The following is a 12512-nucleotide window of genomic DNA, read 5'->3' on the forward strand; positions in this document are numbered from 1 at the left end:
AATGTTGGAGTTAGCTATACAGGGTTGAGGTTGATTCCAAAAATATATATACTTTGAGTTGTGATCTAGCCTGAGACGTGTATACACTGGGTCGTGGATTGATTCAAGATAAAATATATATCGATTTATTTCTTTATATCTAACTGTGGACAACTAGTTGTAGGTTACTAATGAGGACAGCTGACTTAATAAACTTAAAACATCAAAATGTATTAAAAGTGTTGTAAATATATTTTGAACATACTTTGATATATATGTACATATTTGTTATAGGTTCGTGAATCTACCAGTGGCCAAGTCTTACTTCCCGACGAAGTAAAAATCTGTGAAAGTGAGTTATAGTCCCACTTTTAAAATCTAATATTTTTTGGGATGAGAATACATGCAGGTTTTATAAATGATTTACAAAATAGACACAAGTACGTGAAACTACATTCTATGGTTGAATTATCGAAACCGAATATGCCCCTTTTTATTAAGTCTGGTAATCTAAGAATTAGGGAACAGACACCCTAATTGACGCGAATCCTAAAGATAGATCTATTGGGCCTAACAAACCCCATCCAAAGTACCGGATGCTTTAGTACTTCGAAATTTATATCATATCCGAAGGGTGTCCCGGAATGATGGGGATATTCTTATATATGCATCTTGTTAATGTCGGTTACCAGGTGTTCACCATATGAATGATTTTTATCTCTATGTATGGGATGTATATTGAAATATGAAATCTTGTGGTCTATTGTTATGATTTGATATATATAGGTTAAACCTATAACTCACCAACATTTTTTTTTACGTTTTAAGCATGTTTATTCTCAGGTGATTATTAAGAGCTTCCGCTGTCGCATACTTAAATAAGGACAAGATTTGGAGTCTATGCTTGTATGATATTGTGTAAAAACTGCATTCAAGAAACTTATTTCGTTGTAACATATTTGTATTGTAAACCATTATGTAATAGTCGTGTGTAAACAGGATATTTTAGATTATCATTATTTGATAATCTACGTAAAGCTTTTTAAACCTTTATTGATGAAATAAAGGTTATGGTTTGTTTTAAAATGAATGCAGTCTTTGAAAAACGTCTCATATAGAGGTCAAAACCTCGCAACGAAATCAATTAATATGGAACGTTTTTAATCAATAAGAACGGGACATTTCAGTTGGTATCCGAGCGTTGGTCTTAGAGAACCAGAATTTTGCATTAGTGTGTCTTATCGAGTTTGTTAGGATGCATTAGTGAGTCTGGACTTCGACCGTGTTTACTTGAAAAATGATTGCTTAACAAATTTTGTTGGAAACTATATATTTTTAACATGTGAATATTATGTGATATATTAATCTCTTAACGTGTTTGATATTATGTGATAGATGTCTATCTCTAGAACAAGTCCCATTGACTCACCTAATAATAATGAAGAGTCAAATGTGTAGTGACCCGAACTTTTCCATGTTTATATATATTAATTGAGATTGATATTTACATGATTAAATGTTTCCAACATGTTAAGCAATCAAACTTGTTAAGGCTTGATTAATTGAAATATGTTTCATATAGACAATTGACCACCCAAGTTGACCGGCGATTCACGAACGTTAAAACTTGTAAAAACGACATGACGATATATATATGGATATACATATGGTTAACATGAGATTATGATAAGTAAGTATCTCCATAAGTATATTAACAATGAGTTATATACATATAAACAAGACTACTAACTTAAGGATTTCGAAACGAGACATATATGTAACAATTATCGTTGTAACGACATTTAAATGTATATATATCATATTAAGATATATTAATATATCATAATATCATGATAATATAATAATTTAACATCTCATTAGATATAATAAACAATGGGTTAACAACATTAATTGAGATCGTTAACTTAAAGGTTTCAAAACAACACTTACATGTAATGACTAACGATGACTTAACGACTCAGTTAAAATGTATATACATGTAGTGTATTTAGATGTATTAAAATACTTTTGGAAGACTTCAAGACATATATCAAAACACTCATACTTAACGAAAATGGTTACAGTTACTTTCCCATTCTTTTCTTTCATCAAGAATTCTAGTCGTATTCTTACCCGTATTATACACAGCTTCAAAATGTACTTACTATGGGTATATACCAATAGGAACTAGCATGGGATTCTACTCTTGATTATGTCATGTATGACTAATCAATTTTAACTTCTACCATGAGCTAGTCAACTAACTAGAAATCCTTTTAACCCCACTCACCACTCACCAATTACCACTCATCATTCACTCCATTTCACTTCCAATTCTCTTTCTAATTCTCTCTCAACACACACACACTATTATGAACGTATTTTTCCAGTAGTTAATCATCATCTTCATCAAAAATCACTTCAAGAATCAAGCTATAATCATCATAGGAAGAACACTTCAAGAACACTTCAAAAATCCCTTCAAGTTTACTAATTTACTTCCAAGCTTTCTAATCCATTCCAAGTAATCATATAAGATCAAGAAACCTTTGTTATATACAGTAGGTTATCTTTCTTATTCAAGGTAATATTCATATTCAAACTTTGATTCAATTTCTATAACTATAAACTATCTTAATTCGAGTAAAAATCTTACTTGAACTTGTTTTTGTGTCATGATCCTACTTCAAGAACTTTCAAGCCATCCAAGATTCTTTGAAGCTAGATCATTTCTTGTCACTTCCAGTAGGTTTACCTACTAAACTTGAGGTAGTAATGATGTTCATAACATCATTCGATTCATATATATAAAACTATCTTATTCGAAGGTTTAAACTCGTAATCACTAGAACATAGTTTAGTTAATTCTAAACTTGTTCGCAAACAAAAGTTAATCCTTCTAACTTGACTTTTAAAATTAACTAAACACATGTTCTATATCTATATGATATGCTAACTTAATGATTTAAAACCTGGAAACACGAAAAACACCGTAAAACCGGATTTACGCCGTCGTAGTAACACCGCGGGCTGTTTTGGGTTAGTTAATTAAAAACTATGGTAAACTTTAATTTAAAAGTTGTTATTCTGAGAAAATGATTTTTATTATGAACATGAAACTATATCCAAAAATTATGGTTAAACTCAAAGTGGAAGTATGTTTTCTAAAATGGTCATCTAGACGTCGTTCTTTCGACTGAAATGACTACCTTTACAAAAACGACTTGTAACTTATTTTTCCGACTATAAACCTATACTTTTTCTGTTTAGATTCATAAAATAGAGTTCAATATGAAACCATAGCAATTTGATTCACTCAAAACGGATTTAAAATGAAGAAGTTATGGGTAAAACAAGATTGGATAATTTTTCTCATTTTAGCTACGTGAAAATTGGTAACAAATCTATTCCAACCATAACTTAATCAACTTGTATTGTATATTATGTAATCTTGAGATACCATAGACACGTATACAATGTTTCGACCTATCATGTCGACACATCTATATATATTTCGGAACAACCATAGACACTCTATATGTGAATGTTGGAGTTAGCTATACAGGGTTGAGGTTGATTCCAAAATATATATAGTTTGAGTTGTGATCAATACTGAGATACGTATACACTGGGTCGTGGATTGATTCAAGATAATATTTATCGATTTATTTCTGTACATCTAACTGTGGACAACTAGTTGTAGGTTACTAACGAGGACAGCTGACTTAATAAACTTAAAACATCAAAATATATTAAAAGTGTTGTAAATATATTTTGAACATACTTTAATATATATGTATATATTGTTATAGGTTCGTGAATCAACAGTGGCCAAGTCTTACTTCCCGACGAAGTAAAAATCTGTGAAAGTGAGTTATAGTCCCACTTTTAAAATCTAATATTTTTGGGATGAGAATACATGCAGGTTTTATAAATGATTTACAAAATAGACACAAGTACGTGAAACTACATTCTATGGTTGAATTATCGAAATCGAATATGCCCCTTTTTATTAAGTCTGGTAATCTAAGAATTAGGGAACAGACACCCTAATTGACGCGAATCCTAAAGATAGATCTATTGGGCCTAACAAACTCCATCTAAAGTTCCGGATGCTTTAGTACTTCGAAATTTATATCATATCCGAAGGGTGTCCCGGAATGATGGGGATATTCTTATATATGCATCTTGTTAATGTCGGTTACCAGGTATTCACCATATGAATGATTTTTATCTCTATGTATGGGATGTGTATTAAAATATGAAATCTTGTGGTCTATTGTTACGATTTGATATATATAGGTTAAACCTATAACTCACCAACGTTTTTGTTGACGTTTAAAGCATGTTTATTCTCAGGTGAATATTAAGAGCTTCCGCTGTTGCATACTAAAATAAGGACAAGATTTGGAGTCCATGTCTGTATGATATTGTGTAAAAACTGCATTCAAGAAACTGATTTCGATGTAACATATTTGTATTGTAAACCATTATGTAATGGTCGTGTGTAAACATGATATTTTAGATTATCATTATTTGATAATCTACGTAAAACTTTTTAAACCTTTATCTATGAAATAAAGGTTATGGTTTGTTTTAAAAATGAATGCAGTCTTTGAAAAACGTCTCATATAGAGGTCAAAACCTCGCAACGAAATCAATTAATATGGAACGTTTTTAATCAATAAGAACGGGACATTTCAGTTGGTATCCGAGCGTTGGTCTTAGAGAACCAGAATTTTGCATTAGTGTGTCTTATCGAGTTTGTTAGGATGCATTAGTGAGTCTGGACTTCGATCGTGTTTACTTGAATAATGATTGCTTAACAAATTTTGTTGGAAACTATATATTTTTAACATGTGAATATTATGTGATATATTAATCTCTTAATGCGTTTGATATTATGTGATAGATGTCTACCTCTAGAACAAGTCCCATTGACTCACCTAATAATAATGAAGAGTCAAATGTAAATTGGAATGATTCGTGGACTGATTCACAAGTTCCCGAAGAGGAACAGGAAGAAGAGTCGGAACCAGAAGAAGAATCGGAACCGGAAGTAGAATCGGAACCGGATGAAGAAATAGAACCGGTGGGGGAAATAATAAAATAGTTAAGTAAAAGAAAATCCTCAACCAACCAACCAAGGTTAATTATGGTCAATGGTGTTTCCGCTAAGGAAGCAAAATATTGGGAGGATTACCAATTCTCCGATGAATCGGATTCTGACTAGAATTCCGATGATGTTATAGAAATTACCCCAACTGAATTTAAAAAGGCAAAAGAAAATAATAAGGGAAAGGGCATAAAAATAGAGAAATCTAATTCCAACCCCGATGAACTTTATATGTATCGTCAACCCCCGAAGTCCTTAAGTTGTAACAATGACCCGGGAACCTCTAAACCACCAGGTTTTTCTAAACCAATGTGGAAAACGACGGCTCGTATTAGGGGAACATCATATATCCCTAGAAACTTGACAAAACGAACAAAAACCGAAGAAGAAGAAACAAGCGAGTCGGAATAAGATAGTTGTATTCGTGTGGTGTAATATATGTAATATAGTGTGCTTATGCTTTATGATATATGTAAAAATTGCTTGTATTAATAAGTATTTTTTTTATGAATCTAACTCTTGTCTATTTTACAGTATAAAAACACAAAATGGATAGACAACCCAATATTTTAGGAGACCTACCCGGAGACATGATTGATGAAATCTTGTCTAGAGTCGGTCAGAATTCTTCGGCACAACTATTTAAGGCGAGATCAGTTTGTAAGACATTCGAAGAACGTTCCAAGAATGCCTTAGTTTATAAAAGGCTTTCGTTCGAAAGATGGGGGATATCACATTGGGAAATCCATAAGTTACGATGTCTTTACTTTGACGCATATATTGCGGGGAACCCAAATGCTATTTTACGCAATGGGTTAAGAAATTATTTTGACTCAATATATCCGAATATTGGACTTCGTGATTTAGAAAAAGTGGCTAACATGCAACATAAAGAAGCATGTTATGCTTACGGATTAGTAATGTTCGCTTCTCACCAAAGTGAGAACAAGAACATCGGCCTACAACTATTAAACAAAACGTTCCCACAAGTGACGGAGTCGGTAATTGGGGTAAGAAATGAGGTTTTTAGATTGTTACGGGACTGTTGGACATTACGTAACCCTCGTCCCTTTGACGACGTTACAACACGCTGTCTTATCAACGGCCATAACGGTTATGTTCCACAAGACCAAGGATGGGAAGTAGTCCTAGTAAAACCAGAATGCATGACTTGTTTCTGGACGTATGAATTACGTGTCTTTATTGCCTTTGCTGAACGACTTGTGTACTAGCTAGAATTATCTTCACAACTATCTTGTATCAAAGTTATTGTGTGCTATATTTCATGCTTTATGTAAAATAAGCGGTATTGTAAGTTTGTAAAATATTATATAAAAGTTTGAACGTGAAATATTATTATAATCAGTTTTTCATATAGATTTGTAGTAGTTGAATTGTATATTAGCTACTAAGTATGAACTTAACGGGTAGGTACTACCTGAATTTAAACTTATAAAATGCTAATATGAAGAAAAAGCTTTTATAAATGAGTTCATATTATGCTACGAAATACTATTAACTACTCTTAATATTCTGTATGATTAACTTGTTCCATTTGACTATTTTGAAGGAAATGGCACCGACTACTCGACACACCGTGAATATGAATGAAGAGGAATTCCGTACTTTTCTAGCTTCAAACATAGCCGCAGTATAGGCTGCGCTACATACCAACAATAACCTTGGATCTAGCAGTACAGGAAATCGTGTAGGATGCACCTACAAAGAATTCACTGCCTGCAAACCTTTGGAATTTGATGGAACCGAAGGACCGATCGGATTGAAACGGTGGACCGAGAAGGTCGAATCGGTGTTTGCCATAAGTAAGTGTACTGAAGAGGACAAAGTAAAGTACGCTACGCATACCTTCACAGGTTCTGCGTTAACATGGTGGAAAACCTATCTAGAGAAAGTGGGACAAGATGATGCGTACGCACTACCGTGGTCAGCATTCAAGCACTTGATGAACGAGAAGTACCGTCCCAGAACCGAGGTCAATAAGCTCAAGACAGAACTTAGAGGGTTACGAACCCAAGGATTTGATATTACCACGTACGAAAGACGATTCACAGAATTGTGCCTATTGTGTCCGGGATCATTCGAAGATGAGGAAGAGAAGATCGACGCGTTTGTGAAAGGATTACCGGAAAGAATCCAAGAAGATATAAGTTCACACGATCCCACCTCCATACAACAGGCATGTAGAATGGCTCACAAACTAGTGAACCAGATTGAAGAAAGAATTAAAGAACAGACTGCTGAAGAGGCCAATGTGAAGCAAGTCAAAAGAAAGTGGGAGGAAAACGGTGATAAGAATCACCAATACAACAACAACAGCAATTACAACAATAATCGCAACAATTATCTCAATAATCGCAACATCAATCGCAACTACAACAAACGGCCCAACAACAACAACAACAACAACAACAACAATAACAACAACAGCAACTACAACAATCATCCCAACAACAATAATAACCGCAACAATAACAACAATCAGAAGCAGCTATGCCAAAGGTGTGAAAAGTATCACTCGGGGTTCTGCACCAAATTTTGCAACAAGTGTAAAAGAAATGGTCATAGCGCGGTGAAGTGTGAGGTCTACGGACCAGGGGTTAATAGAACGAAAGGAACAAATGGTGTCGGAACGAGTAATGGCGGAGCAAGTAGTGTCGGAGCAAGTTATGCCAATGTAGTTTGTTATAAATGTGGAAAACCGGGCCACATTATTAGAAATTGCCCGAACCAGGAGAACACGAATGGACAAGGCCGCGGAAGAGTTTTCAATATTAATGCGGCAGAGGCACAGGAAGACCCGGAGCTTGTTACGGGTACGTTTCTTATTGACAATAAATATGCTTACGTTTTATTTGATTCGGGTGCGGATAGAAGCTATATGAGTAGAGATTTTTGTGCTAAATTAAGTTGTCCATTGACGCCTTTGGATAGTAAATTTTTACTCGAATTAGCAAATGGTAAATTAATTTCAGCATATAATATATGTCGGAATCGAGAAATTAAACTGGTTAGCGAAACATTTAAGATTGACTTGATACCAGTAGAGTTAGGGAGTTTTGATGTGATAATCGGTATGGACTGGTTGAAAGAAGTGAAAGCAGAGATCGTTTGTTACAAAAATGCAATTCGCATTATACGAGAAAAAGGAAAGCCCTTAATGGTGTACGGAGAAAAGGGCAACACGAAGCTACATCTTATTAGTAATTTGAAGGCACAAAAACTAATAAGAAAAGGTTGCTATGCTATTCTAGCACACGTCGAGAAAGTACAAACTGAAGAAAAGAGCATCAATGATGTTCCCGTCGCAAAAGAATTTCCCGATGTATTTTCGAAAGAATTACCGGGATTACCCCCACATCGATCCGTTGAATTTCAAATAGATCTTGTACCAGGAGCTGCACCAATAGCTCGTGCTCCTTACAGACTCGCACCCAGCGAGATGAAAGAACTGCAAAGCCAATTACAAGAACTTTTAGAGCATGGTTTCATTCGACCAAGCACATCACCGTGGGGAGCTCCTGTTTTGTTTGTCAAGAAGAAAGATGGTACATTCAGGTTGTGTATCGACTACCGAGAGTTGAACAAACTTACCATCAAGAACCGCTACCCACTACCGAGAATCGACGACTTATTTGATCAACTACAAGGCTCGTCTGTTTATTCAAAGATTGACTTACGTTCCGGGTATCATCAAATGCGGGTGAAAGAAGATGATATTCCAAAGACTGCTTTCAGAACATGTTACGGTCATTACGAGTTTATGGTCATGCCATTTGGTTTAACTAATGCACCAGCTGTGTTCATGGACCTTATGAACCGAGTGTGTGGACCATACCTTGACAAGTTTGTCATTGTTTTCATTGATGACATACTTATTTACTCAAAGAATGACCAAGAACACGGTGAACATTTGAGAAAGGTATTAGAAGTATTGAGGAAGGAAGAATTGTACGCTAAATTTTCAAAGTGTGCATTTTGGTTGGAAGAAGTTCAATTCCTCGGTCACATAGTAAACAAAAAAGGTATTAAGGTGGATCCGGCAAAGATAGAAACTGTTGAAAAGTGGGAAACCCCGAAAACTCCGAAACACATACGCCAGTTTTTAGGACTAGCTGGTTACTACATAAGGTTCATCCAAGACTTTTCCAGAATAGCAAAACCCTTGACTGCATTAACGCATAAAGGGAAGAAATTTGAATGGAAGGATGAACAAGAGAAAGCATTTCAGTTATTGAAGAAAAAGCTAACTACGGCACCTATATTGTCATTGCCTGAAGGGAATGATGATTTTGTGATTTATTGTGACGCATCAAAGCAAGGTCTCGGTTGTGTATTAATGCAACGAACGAAGGTGATTGCTTATGCATCTAGACAATTGAAGATTCACGAGCAAAATTATACGACGCATGATTTGGAATTAGGCGCGGTTGTTTTTGCATTAAAGACTTGGAGGCACTACTTATATGGGGTCAAAAGTATTATATATACCGACCACAAAAGTCTTCAACACATATTTAATCAGAAACAACTGAATATGAGGCAGCGTAGGTGGATTGAATTGTTGAATGATTACGACTTTGAGATTCGTTACCACCTGGGGAAGGCAAATGTGGTAGCCGATGCCTTGAGCAGGAAGGACAGAGAACCCATTCGAGTAAAATCTATGAATATAATGATTCATAATAACCTTACTACTCAAATAAAGGAGGCGCAACAAGGAGTTTTAAAAGAAGGAAATTTAAAGGATGAAATACCCAAAGGATCGAAGCAGCATCTTAATATTCGGGAAGACGGAACCCGGTATAGGGCTGAAAGGATTTGGGTACCAAAATTTGGAGATATAAGAGAAATGGTACTTAGAGAAGCTCATAAAACCAGATACTCAATACATCCTGGAACGGGGAAGATGTACAAGGATCTCAAGAAACATTTTTGGTGGCCGGGTATGAAAGCCGATGTTGCTAAATACGTAGGAGAATGTTTGACGTGTTCTAAGGTCAAAGCTGAGCGTCAGAAACCATCAGGTCTACTTCAACAACCCGAAATCCCAGAATGGAAATGGGAAAACATTACCATGGATTTCATCACTAAATTGCCAAGGACTGCAAGTGGTTTTGATACTATTTGGGTAATAGTTGATCGTCTCACCAAATCAGCACACTTCCTGCCAATAAGAGAATATGACAAGATGGAGAAGTTAGCACGACTGTATTTGAAGGAAGTCGTCTCCAGACATGGAATACCAATCTCTATTATCTCTGATAGGGATGGCAGATTTATTTCAAGATTCTGGCAGACATTACAGCAAGCATTAGGAACTCGTCTAGACATGAGTACTGCCTATCATCCACAAACTGATGGGCAGAGCGAAAGGATGATACAAATGCTTGAAGACATGCTACGAGCATGTGTTATTGATTTCGGAAACAGTTGGGATCGACATCTACCGTTAGCAGAATTTTCCTACAACAACAGCTACCATTCAAGCATTAAAATGGCGCCGTTTGAAGCACTTTATGGTAGAAAGTGCAGGTCTCTGATTTGTTGGAGTGAAGTGGGGGATAGACAGATTACGGGTCCGAAGATTATACAAGAAACTACCGAGAAGATCATCCAAATTCAACAATGGTTGAAAACCACCCAAAGTCGACAAAAGAGCTACGCTGACATTAAAAGAAAAGATATAGAATTTGAAATTGGAGAGATGGTCATGCTTAAAGTTGCACCTTGGAAAGGCGTTGTTCGATTTGGTAAACGAGGGAAATTAAATCCAAGGTATATTGGACCATTCAAGATTATTGATCGTGTCGGACCAGTAGCTTACCGACTTGAGTTACCTCAACAACTCGCGGCTGTACATAACACTTTCCACGTCTCGAATTTGAAGAAATGTTTTGCTAAAGAAGATCTCACTATTCCGTTAGATGAAATCCAAATCAACGAAAAACTCAAATTCATCGAAGAACCCGTCGAAATAATGGATCGTGAGGTTAAAAGACTTAAGCAAAACAAGATACCAATTGTTAAGGTTCGATGGAATGCTCGTAGAGGACCCGAGTTCACCTGGGAGCGTGAAGATCAGATGAAGAAGAAATACCCGCATCTATTTCCAGAAGATTCGTCAACACCTTCAACAGCTTAAAATTTCGGGACGAAATTTATTTAACGGGTAGGTACTGTAGTGACCCGAACTTTTCCATTTTTATATATATTAATTGAGATTGATATTTACATGATTAAATGTTTCCAACATGTTAAGCAATCAAACTTGTTAAGGCTTGATTAATTGAAATATGTTTCATATAGACAATTGACCACCCAAGTTGACCGGCGATTCACGAACGTTAAAACTTGTAAAAACGACATGACGATATATATATGGATATACATATGGTTAACATGAGATTATGATAAGTAAGTATCTCCATAAGTATATTAACAATGAGTTATATACATATAAACAAGACTACTAACTTAAGGATTTCGAAACGAGACATATATGTAACGATTATCGTTGTAACGACATTTAAATGTATATATATCATATTAAGATATATTAATATATCATAATATCATGATAATATAATAATTTAACATCTCATTAGATATAATAAACAATGGGTTAACAACATTAATTGAGATCGTTAACTTAAAGGTTTCAAAACAACACTTACATGTAACGACTAACGATGACTTAACGACTCAGTTAAAATGTATATACATGTAGTGTATTTAGATGTATTAAAATACTTTTGGAAGACTTCAAGACATATATCAAAACACTCATACTTAACGAAAATGGTTACACTTACTTTTCCATTCTTTTTTTTCATCAAGAATTCTAGTCGTATTCTTACCCGTATTTTACACAGCTTCAAAATGTACTTACTATGGGTATATACCAATAGGAACTAGCATGGGATTCCACTCTTGATTATGTCATGTATAACTAATCAATTTTAACTTCTACCATGAGCTAGTCAACTAACTAGAACTCCTTTTAACCCCACTCACCACTCACCAATTACCACTCATCATTCACTCCATTTCACTTCCAATTCTCTTTCTAATTCTCTCTCAACACACACACACTATTATGAACGTATTTTTCCAGTATTTAATCATCATCTTCATTAAAAATCACTTCAAGAATCAAGCTATAATCATTATAGGAAGAACACTTCAAGAACACTTCAAAAATCCCTTCAAGTTTACTAATTTACTTCCAAGCTTTCTAATCCATTCCAAGTAATCATCTAAGATCAAGAAACCTTTGTTATATACAGTAAGTTATCTTTCTTATTCAAGGTAATATTCATATTCAAACTTTGATTCAATTTCTATAACTATAAACTATCTTAATTCGAGTAAAAATCTTACTTGAACTTGTTTTTGT

The sequence above is a fragment of the Rutidosis leptorrhynchoides genome, chromosome 10, assembly GCF_046630445.1.
Source record: "Rutidosis leptorrhynchoides isolate AG116_Rl617_1_P2 chromosome 10, CSIRO_AGI_Rlap_v1, whole genome shotgun sequence".
Taxonomy (NCBI): domain Eukaryota; kingdom Viridiplantae; phylum Streptophyta; class Magnoliopsida; order Asterales; family Asteraceae; genus Rutidosis; species Rutidosis leptorrhynchoides.